Source organism: Monodon monoceros, unplaced genomic scaffold (assembly GCF_005190385.1).
Source record: "Monodon monoceros isolate NGI ecotype Baffin Bay Population unplaced genomic scaffold, NGI_Narwhal_1 Super_Scaffold_11, whole genome shotgun sequence".
Lineage (NCBI taxonomy): Eukaryota > Metazoa > Chordata > Mammalia > Artiodactyla > Monodontidae > Monodon > Monodon monoceros.
In genome coordinates, this window is record NW_021703767.1 from 7,252,177 (window position 1) to 7,270,921 (window position 18,745).

Genomic DNA, 18,745 nt, shown 5'->3' on the forward strand with positions numbered 1-18,745 from the left:
GTGGGTGTCTGTGGGGAGGAGGAGAAGGAGGGAGGGTGGAGCTATTCCCTGAGCCAGAACCCTGGGTCTGTACCTTCCCACAGTCCCATGCAACCCGAGGCACTTTGTGTTATAAGGAACTCCTTTGGATTTTCCCAAAGTCTTAGAAACTGCCCAAGTGGAGGGATATACATATGTGTGTGTTGAGGTGCGGGTGAGGAACATTCCTGAAAATGCACAGATGTTGACTGGCAGGGAACAAGACATATTATCCATTGATCTGCCAAGTCCTTCTGGTCTACCCAAAGAACAGAAATAGCAAATGGCACAGTGAAGTGGTACAACATGCTCCGTCCAGACTTTCCAGGATTTGTCATCTGAGTTAATGAGCAGCCTCATCTTGGGGAGAAAAGAGGCATTGAGGGAAGTTCAGTTCCTGCCCAAGACATGCTGTGGGTCTAGTTTGTCATCATCTCTTAACCATGTCTGGGGTGGGTTCTTGGGCAGAGCAGAGTGATTTGAACGTTAGAACATGAGTGTAAATGAGAAGATGGAAAGATTAAAAACTATCAGTAATAAAGTTTACAAATTAAGGAAGAAGGAGCCAAAGCTTTATTTCCTCATTAGCACCCAGCTCAGAATCTATAACAAATGAAGTGGAGTTGAACATTTGATGAGGAACCCACCCCTTCTTCAAGCTCATGCAGAGACAGTATATCTGATTCTCTCTCCCTCCTGGCAGCAGAACTGGGCTGTGACAGCAGCAGGTGCCCTGTAAGTTTATATAAATGCCCATTTTTCCTAGTTGTATATATTTGCATATATGCTAATACTGTGTGTTCTGCCTATTTTTGTTTAGGTCATGTGGGGAGTGCTCTCTGCCATGCCAACCCATGAAAGAATTCTCTAAAACCTGCTGCATCCCCACTATGGCCATTAGGGTAATAATTGCAGGAGGAAAGAAAACAGAGCGCTCAGATAACACGGATAGATTTGATACGACTGATACACAGGGCCGAGGGAGTAGTGAGAAATGTAACTCATAAGATGTTTGGGGTTATCATGAAAATAGCCAGGTCACCTCTCCAAAGGCATAGTCCTAATTGCCTCATGTTTGATACGCTGCCAGAATTCCCGGGGGATTTTTTAAATCCTTATTGTTTTGTTAATAACGACAGTGGTTGAGCAAACTGGTTCCCTGCTGCATTCAGATGCTCTGAAAGAGATATTGCAGGTTGCTCCCTGACAGTGAATGCGACCTGGTCCTGCAGTCAGGCTGCCAGGAGAGAGACATGGACATCAGTCATTGTCACCGGCATGTCTAAAACTATTAGAAACAGTCCTGATGAAAGAGCACTTTTCTCAAACTGTTGAAATTAAGTGTTCTCAGGGTGATTCCATTTAAATCCAGATGCAAATCTTTTCATGTCTAAAGATATAAATAAGAAACAGTGGTCTCTGGCTTAAATGTCCTGCTGTTCTCATTCTCATATTCTCAATACATAAACATTAGATGCCCCTCGGTTCTGAACAAATGTGGGAAGCTCAGATGTGTTGCTTTATCAGCATTTGGCTTGCTTATGTGGTTTAAAGGCAGAACCAAAGTAACGGCACATTCAGCTGATGTGATTGTCCTTAAAATGACATTATTATACCGAAGAAGGAAACCAGGCTGTGTCCAGTGGGATGAGAGGAAGAGGTCTGGGATGCAATACCTGGACAGCCAGCAACCTGATATTTCTTAGGAACAGAATGAGGAGGTCCAGCAAAGTTATTTCCATTTTTGAGATAAGAAAAGCCAATAGACCTGAGCAGAATATATTTATTTTTTATCTGCTTTTCCCAGTAAAGTTAGGGTGCTCTTACAAGCATACGTGAATCATAGATACCCAGGACCTGACAATACTGAATCCTTGGAAATATTTCTCATAAGAATGGAGGTGCTATGTGTCTTGATATTGAACTCTTAAGCACTTCTGACTTGCTGTCTCACTGGCTCTGCACTGGGGGCACAGACCTTTCCTTTACCTTCTTATTTTATTTCCTGCGACCATGTCTTGATGATCATTTTGGCTTTTGTTCATCCTAACCACCCTGAGCTAAACATGTGTCGTGGAAATTAACTGACACAAGTTAGCTAATTTTAATTAAAATAAATATGCATCATGGAAATGCACATATTTAACAACGTAAGTAAGTTGAGCCATGAGAGAAACATGGAGGATTCATTTGAAAACTTGGTAGAGTTTGAATATTTGATTCGAAAACCAAAAAATTTTGGAAATGGTAAAGATCAAAATCATGGTACCATGGCTTATGGTGAAGAGTCAATGAAATGGCTTAACCTTAGGATGCTCAGTGAGGGGTGGGGGGGGTGGGGGGGGATCTGCCTGGTCCTCAAGGTCCTCCTGACCATGAAATCCCCCTTCTTCCCCCTAATCCAGGCCTTCATTTCTTCCAACAGGGGTGACTGCCACAACACCTTCACTAGCTTCTCTTTCTTCTCTCCTCAATTCGATTAGACCACATATGTCTGCCAGGTAAACCTAGTGAAAACACAATTCCAACCAAGCCGATTTCCTTCTTAAAAAACCTTCAGTGGTTCTCCATTGCCTGCTGAACCAGGTACAGATTACTCACCATAAGGCCATCTTTAGAAACCTTTCTCCTCAGCTTTATCATCCATTTTTCCCACAAATGGAGTGTATAGCACTTTCTATCTGCCAGGGCTTTACTTTGATAGAGTTTAATTTTCAGAAAGGCAAAATTAAACTCTGGGCAAATATAAAATGAACAAGTGCTAAAGATTTTAACTTATTAATTAATGAGGGAACCACTAAGATGTTATGACTGGTTCAAAGAACATCTGAGAAGCTAAGATATTTATAGGCAACTTAACAGAGTAATGTTAGAATAAGATTGTTTAGTTAGATATAAAACCGATAAATGTCCAACAGACTGTAAAACTTTATGGTCATCAGTTCCAACAAACAGAAATTATTTGTGTCTATATCAGACCAAAAAACTTTAACAAGTAACTTCATCTTATTATTTTGATCAATAATAAACAATGAGATGAACTAAGTTAATTTCCTGGTCAATCCTTGAGTGACCTCTGCCCCAGTATGATAGTGAAGGACATGCCACCTACTTTTTTGCTGAATTTCTAAATTTTGGATAATTTTTTCTAACAACTTTTATAAATTTCCAACTGTTGGTCCACCTCCACCACAATTGTGAAAAACAATTCTGTTGACCTTTCTCTCATATGCACCCTAGGAACAGAGAATTTGGAGAAGGAGTGACCTCCGTGTAAAAGGTTGGGGAAAGTTTATCAGTGGGGAGCAGATTGTAGTCAAGATGGGGAGGTAGATGAGTGAAGATGGCAGAGAAGGAAAGGCTAGTCATGGTAACAGGGGTTCCACACGTCACAGTGACAGCAAGAGCTGCCAACACCAGGAGTGAGGATGGAAAGTGATCCCAAGGGGAGGACTAATCATCAGGACACTAAACTGGGATCAGAAATAAGTAGGAGGCTAGGCAATAGGCAGGGGCGACATGCTAAGAGAGGGATGAGGATGGCCCAGGGGCAGGGGGGGAAGGGAACCCGTAATAATTGAAGGAAACAGCCAAAGGAAACAGCCAAAGGATTGCTTGTAAGCTGTTTCCCAAAAACATTATCCATCCAGCTCTTGTTCCTAATTAAGGGGCTCTTAGAAGTCATTCTAGTCAAATGTCCACCTTTTGCAGAGATCAAAAGAAAAAGCCAAAGAAGTTAGATGTTTTGCTCTGGGTCCTGAGACCTGTTAATGTCCCAGCCTCAGCCTTTGGGGCTTCTGATCCAGGGCTCTTTTATAACCATTTCCCTAGTCATATGATAAAAAATGAAAAATAAATGCTTGATTTAACTAAGTACTGACTTTTCTAGGAAGGAAGTATGACAATTGGGTGACACATATCATAAAATGGGCCTGAGCCATCTCTTTTTTATTGAAACATCATCACCATCACCATCATTATATCATCATCATTTCAGTTGTTAGAGCACTGGTTTGGAGAACTCCTGTTCTCTCCTTAAACAGCATGCTCATATTTTCCTAAAAGGAATGTGGAGTGAAACACACAATGGTTGTATTCTACTCTATCTCAGGACTTCCTCTTTTGTTTGTACTTTTCCTTTCTAGAACCTCAAAGCCACTCTAGTTTTTACCCCCTATCCTAGAACCAACAAGAGACTGGATACCACCAAGCTATGCAGGAAAGTAAACAAAAATCTGCATAACATTTTGAATGTCGCCACAAATATACAACTGGACATACAGTTACAATCACATGATCAGGGTTGACATGAAGGCACTGTACATGGAGGTTATTTTTTGATGATAAAACAGTTCTGTGCCTTGATTGTGATGATGGTTATATAACTGTATACATTTGTCAAAACTCATAAAACTGTACAAGAAAGTAGACTGTACTCTACATAAATTTAAAAATATATATATTCCATGATTACATATGTTTAACTAAAGTTAATCTTTTTTTAAATTAATTAATTTATTTATGGCTGTGTTGGGTCTATTTTTTTTAACATTTTTATTGGAGCATAATTGTCTTACAATGGTGTGTTAGTTTCTGCTTTATAACAAAATAAATCAGTTATACACATACATATATCTCCATATCTCTTCCCTCTTGTGTCTCTCTCCCTCCCACCCTCCCTATCCCACCCCTCTAGGTGGTCACAGAGCACCGAGCTGACCTCCCTGTGCTATGCGGATACTTCTCACTAGAAATTTTACATTTGGTAGTGTATATATGTCCATGCCACTCTCTCACTTTGTCCCAGCTTACCCTTTCCCCTCACCTTATCCTGAAGTCCATTCTCTAGTAGGTCGGCATCTTTATTCCTGTCTTGATACTAGTTCTTCATGACCTTTTTTTTTTTTCCTTAGATTCCATATATATGTGTTAGCATACGGTATATGGTTTTCTCTTTCTGACTTACTTCACTCTGTATGATAGTCTCTAGGTCCATCCACCTCACTACATATAACCCAATTTCATTTCTTTTTATGGCTGAGTAATATTCCATTGTATATATATGCCTCATCGTCTTTATCCATTCATCTGTTGATGGACACTTAGGCTGCTTCCATGTCCTGGCTATTATAAATAGAGCTGCAATGAACATTTTGGTACATGACTCTTTTGGAATTATGGTTTTCTCAGGATATATGCCCAGTAGTGGGATTGCTGGGCCATATGGTAGTTCTATTTGTAGTTTTCTAAGGAACCTCCGTACTGTTCTCCATAGTGGCTGTATCCATTTACATTTCCACCAAGAGTGCAAGAGGGTTCCCTTTTCTCCGCACCCTCTCCAGCATTTGTTGTTGTAGATTTTTTGATGATGGCCATTCTGACTGGTGTGAGATGATATCTCATTGTACTTTTGATTTGCATTTCTCTAATGATTAATGATGCTGAGCATTCTTTCATGTGTTTGTTGGCAATCTGTATATATTCTTTGGAGAAATGTCTATTTAGGTCTTCTGCCCATTTTTGGATTGGATTTTTTGTTTTTTTGATATTGAGCTGCATGAGCTGCTGGTAAATTTTGGAGATTAACCGTTAATCAGTTACTTCATTTGCAAATATTTTCTCCCATTCTGAGGGTTGTCTTTTCGTCTTGTTTATGGTTTCCTTTGCTGTGCAAAAGCTTTGAAGTTTCATTAGGTCCCATTTGTTTATATTTGTTTTTAATTCCATTTCTCTAGGAAGTGGGTCAAAAAGGATCTTGCTGTGATGTATGTCATAGAGAGTTCTGCCCATGTTTTCCTCTAAGAGTTTGATAGTGTCTGGCCTTACATTTAGATCTTTAATCCCTTTTGAGTTTATTTTTGTGTAGGGTGTTAGGGAGTGTTCTGATTGCCTTCTTTTACATGTAGCGGTCCAGTTTTCTCATCACTACTTATTGAGGAGGCTGTCTTTTCTCCACTGTATATTTTTGCCTCCTTTATCAAAGATAAGGTGACCCTATGTGCGTGGGTTTATCTCTGGGCTTTCTATCCTGTTCCACTGATCTATATTTCTGTTTTTGTGCCAGTACCATACTGTCTTGATCACTGTAGCTTTGTAATATACTATGAAGTCAGGGAGCCTGATTCTTCCAGCTCTGTTTTTTTTTCTCAAGATCGCTTTGGCTATTCGGGATCTTTTGTGTTTCCATACAAATTGTGAGATTTTTTTGTTCTAGTTCTGTGAAAAATGCCAGTGGTAGTTTGATAGGGATTGCATTGAATCTGTAGATTGCTTTGAGAAATAGAGTCATTTTCACAATTTTGATTCTTCCAATACAAGAACATGGTATATCTCTCCATCTGTTTGTATCATCTTTAATTTATTTCATCAGTGTCTTATAGTTTTCTGCATACAGGTCTTTTGTCTCCTTAGGTAGGTTTATTCTTAGGTATTTTATTCTTTTTGTTGTAATGGTAAATGGGAGTGTTTCCTTAATTTCACTTTCAGAGTTTTCATCGTTAGTGTATAGGAATGCAAGAGATCTCTGTGCATTAATTTTGTATCCTGCTACTTTACCAAATTCATTGATTAGCTCTAGTAGTTTTCTGGTAACATCTTTAGGATTCCCTATGTATAGTATTGTGTCATCTGCAAACAGTGTGACAGCTTTACTTCTTTTCCGATTTGTATTCCTTTTATTTCTTTTTCTTCTCTGATGGCTGTGGCTAAAACTTCCAAAACTATGTTGAATAATAGTGGTGAGAGTGGGCAGCCTTGTCTTGTTCCTGATCTTAGGGAAATGGTTTCAGTTTTTCACCATTGAGGACAATGTTCGCTATTTGTTTGTCATATATGGCCTTTATTATGTTGAGATAAGTTCCTTCTATGCCTACTTTCAGGAGGGTTTTTTATCATAAATGGGTGTTGAAGTTTGTTGAAAGTTTTCTCTGCATCTATTGAGATGACCATATGGTTTTTCTCCTTCAATTTGATAATATGGTGTATCACACTGATTGATTTGCATATATTGAAGAATCCTTGCCTTCCTGAGATAAACCTCATTTGATCATGGTGTAGGATCCTTTTAATGTGCTGTTGGATTCTGTTTGCCAGTATTTTGTTGAGGCTTTTTGCATCTATGTTCATCAGTGATACTGGCCTGTAGTTTTCTTTCTTTGTGACATCTTTGTCTGGTTTTGGTATCAGAGTGATTGTGGCCTGGTAGAATGAGTTTGAGAGTGCTCCTCCCTCTGCTATATTTTGGAAGAGTTTGAGAAGGATAGGTATTAGCACTTCTCTAAATATTTGATGGAATTCACCTGTGAAGCCATCTGGTCCTGGGCTTTTGTTTGCTGGAAGATTTTTAATCACAGTTTAAATTTCAGTGCTTGTGATTGGTCTGTTCATATTTTCTATCTCTTCCTGGTTCTGCCCCAGAAGGTTTTGCATTTCTAAGAATGCGTCCATTTCTTCCAGGTTGTCCATTTTATTGGCATATTGTTGCTTGTAGTAATCTCTTGTGATCCTTTGTATTTCTGCAGTGTTAGTTGCTACTTCTCCTTTTTCATTTCTAATTCTATTGATTTGAGTCTTCTCCCTTTTTTTCTTCATGAGTCTGGCTAATGGTTTATCCATTTCTTTATCTTCTCAAAGAACCAGCTTTTAGTTTTACTGATCTTTGCCACAGTTTCCTTCATTTCTTTTTCATTTATTTCTGATCTGATCTTTATGATTTCTTTCCTTCTGCTAACTTTGGGGGTTTTTTTGTTCTTCTTTCTCTAATTGCTATAGGTTTAAGGTTAGGTTGTTTATTTGAGATGTTTCTTGTTTCTTAAGGTAGGATTATATTGCTATAAACTTCCCTCTTACAACTGCTTTTGCTGCATCCCATAGCTTTTTGGGTCGTTGTGTTTTCACTGCCATTTTTTTCTAGGAATTTTTTGATTTCCTCTTTGAGTTCTTCAGTGATCTCTTGGTTATTAAGTAGTGTATTGTTTAGCCTCAATGTGTTTGTATTTTTTACAGATATTTTTCCTGTAATTGATATCTTGTCTCATAGCATTGTGGTCAGAAAAGATACTTGATATGATTTCAATATCATATCATAAATGATATGATAAATTTATCATATCATAAATTTACCAAGGCTTGATTTGTGACCCAAGATATGAACTATCCTGGAGAATGTTCCATGAGCACTTGAGAAAAAAGTGTATTCTGTTGTTTTTGGATGGACTGTACCATAAATATCAATTAAGTCTATCTTGTTTAATGTATCATTTAAAGCTTGTGTTTCCTTATTTATTTTCATTTTGGATGATCTGTCCATTGGTGAAAGTGGGGTGTTAAAGTCCCCTACTATGACTGTGTTACTGTTGATTTCCCCTTTTATGGCTGTTAGTATTTGCCTTATGTATTCAGGTGCTCCTATGTTGGGTGCATAAATATTTACAATTGTTATATCTTCTTCTTGGATTGATCACTTGATCATTATGTAGTGTCCTTCTTTGTCTCTTTTAATAGTCTTTGTTTTAAAGTCTATTTTGTCTGATATCAGAATTGCTACTCCAGGTTTCTTTTGATTTACATTTGCATGGAATATATTTTTCCATCCCCTCACTTTCAGTCTGTATGTGTCCCTAGGTCTGAAGTGGGTGTCTTGAAGACAGGATATATACTGCTCTTGTTTTTGTACCCATCCAGCCAGTCTATGTCTTTCGGTGGGAGCATTTAATCCATTTACATTTAAGGTAATTATTGATATATATGTTCCTATTACCATTTTCTTAATTGTTTTGGGTTTGTTATTGTAGGTCTTTTCCTCCTCTTGTGTTTCCTGCCTAGAGAAGTTCCTTTAGCATTTGTTGTAAAGCTGGTTTCGTGGTGCTGAATTCTCTTAGCTTTTGCTTGTCTGTCAAGGTTTTAATTTCTCTGTCGAATCTGAATGAGATCCTTGCTGGGTAGAGTAATCTTGGTTGTAGGTTTTTCCCATTCATCACTTTAAATATGTCCTGCCAGTCCCTTCTGGCTTGCAGAATTTCTGCTGCAAGATCAGCTGTTAAGCTTATGGGGATTACCTTGTATGTTATTTGTTGTTTTTCCCTTGCTGCTTTTAATACTTTTTCTTTGTATTTAATTTTTGATAGTTTGATTAATATGTGTCTTGGTGTGTGTCTCCTTGGATTTATCCTGTATGGGACTCTCTGTGCTTCCTGAACTTTATTAACTATTTCCTTTCCCATATCAGGGAAGTTTTCAACTGTAATCTCTTCAAATATTTATTCAGTCCCTTTCTTTTTCTCTTCTTCTTCTGAAACCCCTATAATTTGAATGTTGGTGCGTTTAATGTTGTCCCAGAGGTCTCTGAGACTGTTCTCAATTCTTTTCATGCATTTTCCTTTATTCTGCTCTGCAGTAGTTATTTCCACTATTTTATCTTCCAAGTCACTTATCCGTTCTTCTGCCTCAGTTATTCTGCCATTGATTCCTTCTAGAGAATTTTTAATTTCATTTATTGTGTTGTTCATCATTGTTTATTTGCTCTTTAGTTCTTCTAGGCCCTTGTTAAACATTTCTTGTATCTTCTCTATTCTATTTCCAAGATTTTGGATCATCTTTACTATCATTTGTCTGCACTCTTTTTCAGGTAGACTGCCTATTTCCTTTTCATTTGTTTGGTCTGGTGGGTTTTTACTTTGATCCTTCATCTGCTGTGTGTTTTCTGTCTTCTCATTTTGCTTAACTTACTGTGTTTGGGGTCTCCTTTTCGCAGGCTGCAGGTTCATAGTTCTGGTTGTTTTTTTTGTCTGCCCCCAGTGGCTAAAGTTGGTTCAGTGGGTTGTGTAGGCTTCCTGGTGGAGGGAACTAGTGCCTGTGTTCTGGTGGATGAGGCTGGATCTTGTCTTTCTGTTGGGCAGGTCCATGTCTGGTGGTGTTTTTTGGGGTGTTTGTGGCCTAATTATGACTTTAGGCAGCCTATCTGCTAATGGGTGGGGATGTGTTCCTGTCTTGCTAGTTGTTTGGCATAGGATGTCCAGCACTGGAGCTTGCTGGTCGTTTAGTGGAGCTAGGTTTTGGTGTTGAGATGGAGATCTCTGGGAGATTTTCGCCAGTTGATATTATGTGGAGCTGGAAGGTCTCTGGTGGGCCAGTGTTCTGAACTTGGGTCTCCCATCTCAGAGGCACAGACGTGATGCCTGGCCAGAGCACCAAGAGCTTGTCTTCCACACAGCTCAGAATAAAAGGGAGGAAAAGAAAGAAAGAAAGAAAGAAGAAGATAAAATAAAATACAGTAAAATAAAAAATTATTATTTAAAATTTTTTTCTAAAAATAATAAAAATTAAAAAAGAAAGAAAGAAGGAAGAGAGCAACCAAATCAAAAGACAAATCCACCAATGATAACAAGCACTAAAAACTATACTAAAAAAAAAAAAGGATGGAGAGAACCGTAGGATAAATGGGAAAAGCAAAGCTATACAGAGAAAAATCACACACAGAAGCACACACATACACCCTCACAAAAAAGAAAAAGGGGAAAAAAATATATATATATATATACATATATATATAGTTGCTCCCAAAGTCCATCTCCTCAATTTGGGATGATTCGTTGTCTATTCAGGTATTCCACAGATGCAGGGTACATCAAGTTGATTGTGGAGATTTAATCCTCTGCTCCTGAGCCTGCCTGGGAGGGATTTCCCTTTCTCTTCTTTGTTCGCACAGCTCCCAGGGTTCAGCTTTGGATTTGGCCCCGCCTCTGCGTGTAGGTCGCCGGAGGGCGTGTGTTCTTCGCTCAGACAGGACGGGGTTAAAGGATCCGCTGATTCGGGGACTCTGACTCACTCAGGCTGGGGGGAGGGAGGGGCACGGATGCGGGGCGAGCCTGCAGCGGCAGAGGCCAGCATGACGTTGCACCAGCCTGAGGTGCCGTGCGTTCTCCTGGGGAAGTTGTCCCTGGATCCTGGGACCCTGGCAGTGGCGGGCTGTACGGGCTCCCAGGAGGGGAGATGTGGATGGTGACCTGTGCTCACAGCAACCTCAGTCCTCTCCCTGCGATCCGACTGAAACCGGAGCCTCAGCTCCCAGCCCCGCCCGCCCCAGGGGGTGAGCAGACAAGGCTCTCGGGCTGGTGAGTGGCGGTCGACACCGATCCTCTGTGCGGGAATCTCCCCGCTTTGCCCTCCGCACCCCTGTTGCTGCGCTCTCCTCCGTGGCTCTGAAGCTTCCCCCCTCCGCCATCCGCAGTCTCCCCCACCGAAGGGGCTCCTAGTGTGTGGAAACCTTTCCTCCTTCACAGCTCCCTCCCACTGGTGCAGGTCCCGTCCCTATTCTTTTGTCTCTGTTTATTCTTTTTTCTTTTGCCCTACCCAGGTACGTGGGGACTTTCTTGCCTTTTGGGAGGTCTGACATCTTCTGCCAGCGTTCAGTAGGTGTTCTGTAGGAGTTGTTCCACGTGTAGATGTATTTCTGGTGTAACTGTGGGGAGGAAGGTGATATCCGCGTCTTACTCTTCTGCCATCTTGAAGCTCGTTCTAAAGTTAGTCTGTTAATGGTAAAATTCTATTACAATAATCATCTTTCCATTTCTTAGTTCTACCTCTTATGTGAGTGTTATTTGTGGGAACACTTTTAAATCCAGCACGAATATCCCCTTGAACCTGGTCACTATTCCTCCAATGTGCCTTGCATTTTGACTGTCCCCACATCTTGACTCATGCCTTTCCCCTTGCCCCTCCCCTCTCCCCCGACTTTATGGCAGGCACTCCTGATCCTACCCCCTCCCTCATCCACTACATCATCTCCATCCTAGGAGCCTCAGCCTCTCTGTGAAGCTTACCCAGTCCATAAATTTCTGGGTCCTCTGGACTCACAGAATTTACTATCCTTGTCTTTTTTAGCCATTGGTTCTCCTGCACTGCCTTGTGACATATTTTAATCATTATTTAGTTATATTCTTGCCAACTCTTTGGGAATTTGTCTTCATTTCCCTGATTAAATAAACTATACTCTCCTTAGGGATGGATCCTGTGCTGTGTATATTGCAATGGTTGAAGAAATACTTGTGAATGGAGAGTCAAAATGCCTAGCTGGCTTAAAGGTTTGAAGTTGGACATGCATGGATTTAAACAACTGTGGGTGGGTTATTATCTTTATCTGTCACATGGGGCTTATAATGGCATAGTGTTACCATTATGTTAAATGTAGTAATTGCTATTCACCAACAGTTAACAGCACATAGCAAGGAATACATTCACAGCTGTATGTTTATTCAACAAATAGTAATTGAGCACTTGCTGGGTGCTTAAGACATGGCCAAAAAAAAGAAAAAAGCCAGATATAATCCTTGTTTTTGTGAAGTGTACCTTCTGGGTGGAAGAGGCAAAAAAGATGAGTGTTTGCTATTGTAATCTGTTGTAGGAACAAGATATTTCCCGGTCCTCTGGTCTTCTGTTATTATTCAAGTCGATGATGGCCACCCTAATTTTACATACTGTGGGGCATCCAGAGCTCTCCCAGGTACTCCTGCAGATCCCTCAGGTGACTTAAGGTCTTCTGCTCACCTCTCTCTCAATCTCTGCTCCCTCAGATTTCTGGCTGCCAGCTGAGGTTGAGACTCCTGTCTACACCGGGATGTCCCAGGCAAGAACACAGCCTCTTCCCCTTCTTTTGCTCACTTTTACGAAGTGTTGGGGGAAGAAAGAGATGGACTAAAGCTAGTGCAGAACAAAAGCCAACCTCAAGCTGAATGGCAGATATGGCAGATTAAAGAAGGCCACAGTCTTTGACATTTTCCCATGGAGAGGTGGGGCCTCTGTCCCCTCCCACTGAATCCAAGTGGGCCTGTGACTGCTTTGACCAGTAGAATACAGTGAAAGTGATGCTGTGACAGATTCCAACGCAGACCTGCAGCTTCCACTTCCTGTCTGTTGGAGCTCTTGTGCTTGGAGCCTGAGCCGTCATGCAAGACATTGGACTGCCCTGTGGGAAACTCCACATGGAGAGATGTGAAACCCATGAGAGGGAGAAACTCACAGTGGCTAGAGGAGAGGTTTACTTGAGCCCAGCCTCCCAGCAGGTGGGTGAAGCCATCTTGGACCCTCCAGACCAGACCAGCTGCCAGCTGAATCCCATCCAGGGACCCCGTTCAATGCCTTGTTGGAGCAGAGGAATCAATAGACCTGCAGATTGTAAACATAATGAAATGTTCATTATGTTACCCTACGGGGTTTGGGTGCTTTGTTACCCAAAAATACACCATCAGAACATCAGATAATATTCCTTGTGGCCAGGTCTCACCCTCTGTGTCTAGACCCAATCCCAATTTTCTTCGTCTCTGAGCCCCCAGACTCCCTGGCCTACCCTGTAAAAAACAGAAAATTGAGTCTCTGTTTCAATTACTCCTGTTCCAGACTGTTTAGATACCAGGTGCCTATCTTTGTTTAAATACAAACTTCCATCGGGGGATCTCCTAAACCAATGTTGTCAACTTTGGGCCTACACTTCTAAAATATTTGAAATAATAGCTTTTCTCTATCGTCCCACATCAAATTCTCTAAGAGGTACCCTCTCACCTCCACTAAAACAGAACTCGAGGGATGGCTTGGGTAGGTATTTCTCCAAGCCACGCAAATAAATATACAATCTATATAACACCCATGTGCTTGCTATACAAACACAGCTTTAAGACACCCCCCCCAGTACCACTGTCCATGCAGCTAGGTGCCTGCTCATAAGCCCCTTTTATTGAGTAATTTGGGATTGCTAATTCTCCCTCACTAAGTATAAGCTGAAGAGGACAATAAGATATTTATATGCATCCTGTACAGAGCAAATATCAGGAGTGTTGATTTTAATTCTTCAGATTATATTATTCTAGTTATTAGGCTTTGATTAATTATGTATTCCTGAAGAGCCTGTGCTGTATACTGGTCACCTGCCTAAGGAGTGCACACAGGTGTGCAAACAACTGTCTAAATGGGAGGAGCCACAGCAGGTGAAGGAAGGATGCCTTGACCCACTCCTTCTGGTCTTGATGGGCAGGTTTTTAGCTGCCCCCTTAGTCCATAAACCAATATTCAGTCTTGCACAGCTTAGAGACATAACCCACAGAAAAGGGTTAGAGCTTTCTACTTCCAGAGCCTGTTGGGTGTACCAGGAAGGGCGTTCCCTCAGCTGTTTTCCTAAATGTAAGTTGAAGGAATACACAAAAAGAGAAGGACAAGTGGGAGTGTTTGACATGTTATGAGAGTGACTACAGCTGGACCAAGCCAGGTCAAACAGTGGGGCAGAGAGGACCATAAAAGTCTCCAGGCAAGACACCACGGACATGAGTGAGACATGGCCTCAGGCCCAGGCCTGCCCGGGTCACCCTGTGTAATCTGCTCCATATTTCATCCTTGTCATGAAGGGAAGCCTTCTATTAAGTGCCTAACCATTGATTTGAAAGCTTGTGACCGCAAGCCAGCTCCCATTTAAGAAGTCCTGCCCAAGGGCCTATATAATCTTTGAAAGCTCTATGTATCTTCTTTCCTGTCTTAGTACTGGCTTAACACTTAGTATCACAATTAAATAAAAAAACAGAAAAAAAAAACCCATCAGGGCAACTGACACAGGCCAGTAATCAAATAAATGCACTTCGTTTTGAACTAACTCAATTGCAAATAAAGTGAAACAAATAAGGGGTGAAATATATATCTTAATTTAAAATTTTTTAAAAAACCCTGTTTTCTAATGTCTTATGTGGCTTCCTATGGCTACATGAAAATACTTCCCCAAAAAGCACTCCTAATGCAGGTAAGCGAAGCCAGTACACTCACTTACTTACCTCCTTCATTTGGTCATTAAACAAAAGCAAAGCAAAAAGTGCTATTGTTTATAACCTTTATATATGCAACAGGATACTGTAGCTGGTAGAAATTACCTGAGGGTATGTGCACACTTGCAGAATGAAATGGAAAGTGAGGCCATGATCTCAATAATTCAAGTGGGCTGAATAGTTCTTCCTAGAGATCAGCAATTTCTTAAATCATCACACTACTGTAGCTGTCCTGACTTCCAGGGCTTTGTAAATCCAGGATCATTGTGTGTGCAGTTGCAAGCTGCCTGGTATGCATGAGGCATTAAAAAATGCAAGGTTTGCTGTGAATATTCTCTTTCTTCTGATTTCGTAATAACCAGGGCAGGCTAAACATTCACTATATTAAGACCATGCATGTGCCCCCAGACCTAGTTCTTTTCCTAGTGTGGCTTTATAAATGCTGGTGATAAACCAAGTCTGATTTACATGATGCATCTTATGTAGAAAAGGTCTGCAACTCTAGGTATCTGGTCAACCTTGAGAAATGACAGCACAGCTAGTATAATGACTTTTGAAGATAACCATTGCAAATCTGATGATTACCAGTTGCCATTAAATAAACTGTAATATTATTGTGTCTTATTTTCTAGGCGATTCTGATATCATTAGAAGCATGCCAGAACAGACTGGTGAAAAGTAAATCATGCAAAAATTTTCTTTAATAAAATCTGGCCAGGGCTTCCCTGGTGGCGCAGTGGTTGAGAGTCCACCTGCTGACCGGGTTCATGCACCGGTCCGGGAAGATCCCACATGCTGCGGAGCGGCTGGGCCTGTGAGCCATGGCCGCTGAGCCTGCGCGTCCAGAGCCCGTGTTCCGCAACGGGAGAGGCCACAGCAGTGAGAGGCCCGCGTACCACAAAAACAACAACAACAACAAAAAGAGCGCAGTCTCTTGACACAGGCTTGCTGGTCAGCCTCTCAGATGCTTGATAATAAAATGACTAAAAGAAACACAAGGCCTGGCGAAGTAAGAGAGGCAGGTTTAGTAGTTACTGTTGTCCATTAATGTTCTTTCCCAAAGGCATTATTTTGCTCCACATTCTAGACTTTCTTCCTACAGATGTCAGAAACATATTTGCTACAATCATAAAAATGTCACTGGGATCAGAGTGACTCAGCGTCCTCCTTCCTTATGACTCCCAAGTTGTTATTAAGGCAATACTAATGTATAAAGGCCAGGCTCAGTATGCTGCCTGGAGTTTTATTTTTCATCTTCCTCCCACCAACAAATCTATAGACCTACCATCATGTGCATCCATCTTCCCTGCTTTCCTACTACAGTGAACAAAACTGGTAAATTCCTCTGCTTGTGCTCTGGGTCCCATCTCCTACTCCCTTCTCAGATATCCTACTCCTCACTTAGTTTTCTCTCTCTCCTCTCTCTCTCTCTCCCGCTCAGATACTTTTATCCCTCCCCACCACGTTATTCATGTCAGTACACAAACCTGATCCATCTTTCAAAGGCACCTCTTTACCTCTTACTCAACTCTAGCTAAAACCTCTGCATCTTTTTCTCCTGTTTCCTGTGAAACAAGTTATAAGACTCACTGTCTGAATTGAATCACCTAGCCCCCTGCCATCTCTTCATCCTGGTCCTATCTGTCCCCCATTCTTACCACTCTACCCTCTTGTCAAGGACCGTGACCCACCTCCACTGCCAAATTCAGTGGCACTTCTGTGTCATAGCCACCAGACCTCTTTGCAGCCTTAGGCACAGTTCCTTCCTCCTTTTCGATACACACCTCTCTCTTGATTTCTGACGCTGTGCTCTCCTGCTCTTTTCCCCACCACTCTGGGATCCTTCTCCATCACTTTTGCTGTCTCCGGCTCCTGCCCTACACAACAACCATATACTGCAGTGTCTATGAATAGGACTTTAGCCCTGCTTCTCCATCTACACTTCCTTCTTAGGTCTGATCGGTTAAGTTCACATTTGTAAATGTCACCCGTCCTTTCTAGTCCAAAATTTTATCACTAGTTCAAACTTCTCCTCTGAACCCAGGGCTTATATAATCAATTTCCTGTTTAGTACCTCAATTTAAATATCTTATAGACATTCCAAACTTCTAAAACATCAATGACCAAATCAGCAGCCTGGTTTCCACCCTCCATAATCTGTTTCTCCCTGAGTTTTCTGCACCTCATTATATGACATCATTGCCCACTGATTGATCAAACTGGAAACTTAGGTGGCCACTCTTCTTTCCTCCTACCCTCCATATCCAACGAGCCACCAAGCTCTATGTGTTACTTTCCTATTGCTTCTCTAACAAATTACCACAAACTTGTGGCTTAAACAATACTCATTTATCATCTTACAGTTTTGAAGACCACAAGTCTGACATGAGTCTCCCTGGGCCAAAATCAAGGTGTCAGCAGGGCCATGTCCTTTTTGGAGGCTCTAGGAGAGAGTCCATTTCCTTGCTAATTCAGGTTGTCAGCAAAATTGTCTTCCTCGTAGTTGTTGGACTGAGAGCCCTTTTCCTTGTTGGCTACCAGCTAAGAATCTTTCCCAGTTTCTAGAAGCCACCTACATATCTTGGCTCACAGACCCCTTCCTCCTTCTTCAAAGCCAGCAATTGTGGGTAAAGTTCCTCTCATGTTTCAAATCTCTTCTCCATTGCATCTCTCAAATTCAGCTGCAAAAGATTCTCTACCTTTAAGGGTCCATTAGAATGGACCCACTCATATCCTGGCAAGATCCAGGATCTCCCCATCTCAGTGTCTGTACTCTTAATCACATCTGCAAAGTCCCTTTTTCCAAAGAAGGTAACATATTCACAGGTTCTGGCAATTAGGCATAGACATCTTCAGGAGGCCATTGTTCTGTCTACCACAGCCCATCTGTTCTGCACCCAACACATCTCAGATCAGTTCACACTTCTCTCTCCACTCCCACCACCCGCATCCTTCCACCATCCTCTGTTACTGGGCAGATCCAATGGCCTCCTCCTGTTCTTTCTGCTTCCACTCTTACTATTCCAATGTGGTTCCTACACAGCAGGCAAAATAATATTCTAAAACCTTAGGCACAAAATATTCTCCTATCTCCAGTTTAACCCTTCACTGTCTTCCCTTTATTGTTAAAGACTAAAATTCAAATGCAAAAAGGTCTTTGTGATCTGACCCCGCCTCCCTCTCCAGCGTTCTTTTCCACCACTCAGCCCCTTGCTCACCAGACTGTGGTCCTTCCTGTTCTCAGAGGATTCTTTATGTTTTTCCAGCTTCTGAAACGCTTGGCTGCATCTCATCCTATAGGCAGCAGACCAAACATTGTCTCCTCAGATCTGCCTTCCCCAACCAACTTAACCTAAATCAGATATCCCTGATCTCACTCCATCCCAATTACGGGCACATTACTCTATTTATTTCCTAACATAACCACGATCACAATTTATATTTATTTCATCTTTCCATTTATATATTAATATTAAGTGTTTATTGTCTAACTCCCCAAGTTGAGCAAAATGAAGGGGCCCTATTCTATCTACGGCGCCATCCAGTCTCTGTGGTGAGTGGTGCAGTGTCTCACACCCAGCAGGCAAGCAATGATTGTTTGTCAACTGACTGAATGAAGGAACCAATGAATTAGGGCTATTCTCCGAAAGAAACCAGGGTGAGTCACAACCGCACACTCAACAGGTGAGGAAAACCCTCACTAGGGGGTTTATGCATTCCGTTGTTTTACGAGTGAAAGCAAGGGAAAATAAATCTGCTAATAACCAAGAATACTGCCCAGATCCTGGAAAGCAGAAAACCAAACCAAATGAACAGGAAAAAAAATATTTCATCTGCCTCAAGAACTAAGAGCTCCAGAATTCTTTGCTTTGAGGTAAGCAGAAGTGAGGTAGAGAACAGATGACATGACTCTGAGCCGGTATTTTAAA

At 41.3% G+C, this 18,745-nt stretch overlaps 1 non-coding gene across 1 annotated transcript; it reads left to right on the forward strand.

Annotated features, from left to right (window-relative positions):
• Positions 1 to 15,139: 15,139 nt before the first annotated feature.
• LOC114891347 lies at positions 15,140 to 15,270 on the forward strand. Its single transcript, XR_003792461.1, has one exon. It is a non-coding gene; the product is annotated as a small nucleolar RNA SNORA72 (small nucleolar RNA).
• The last annotated feature ends 3,475 nt before the right edge of the window (positions 15,271 to 18,745 follow it).